This window comes from Penaeus monodon, chromosome 32 (genome assembly GCF_015228065.2).
Source record: "Penaeus monodon isolate SGIC_2016 chromosome 32, NSTDA_Pmon_1, whole genome shotgun sequence".
NCBI classification, from domain to species: Eukaryota; Metazoa; Arthropoda; class Malacostraca; order Decapoda; family Penaeidae; genus Penaeus; species Penaeus monodon.
In genome coordinates this window covers 8,146,580-8,146,798 of record NC_051417.1, presented here as the reverse complement: position 1 = coordinate 8,146,798, position 219 = coordinate 8,146,580, and the positions used below count along the sequence as shown (strand labels likewise).

General features: G+C 39.7%; 1 protein-coding gene across 2 annotated transcripts in view; it reads right to left on the bottom strand.

The window, feature by feature from the left end:
* The window catches only part of LOC119593473 (UV radiation resistance-associated gene protein-like), a 14,158-nt gene that overhangs the window by 5,338 nt on the left and 8,601 nt on the right, over positions 1-219 (bottom strand). The gene's annotated exons all lie outside the window — the stretch shown is intronic.

Here is a 219-nt window from a genome sequence, read left to right as displayed (position 1 = left end):
TAAACACCAATATGCCTTCATTGAGTACATCTTTAAACAGCAATATTCAGCCAAGTTGCCTCCATAAATCATTAGCTCTTCTCCCTTTCTGGTTATCAGAGTCTATACTACACCCACTCTCTCATTCTGTCCCTTTGAACTCTCTCCCTTCCCTGACCTTGCCAGTGCAGGTAATATGCTGTACTGAAATACATAATTTTGTCTTTCTTTGCCTTTTGA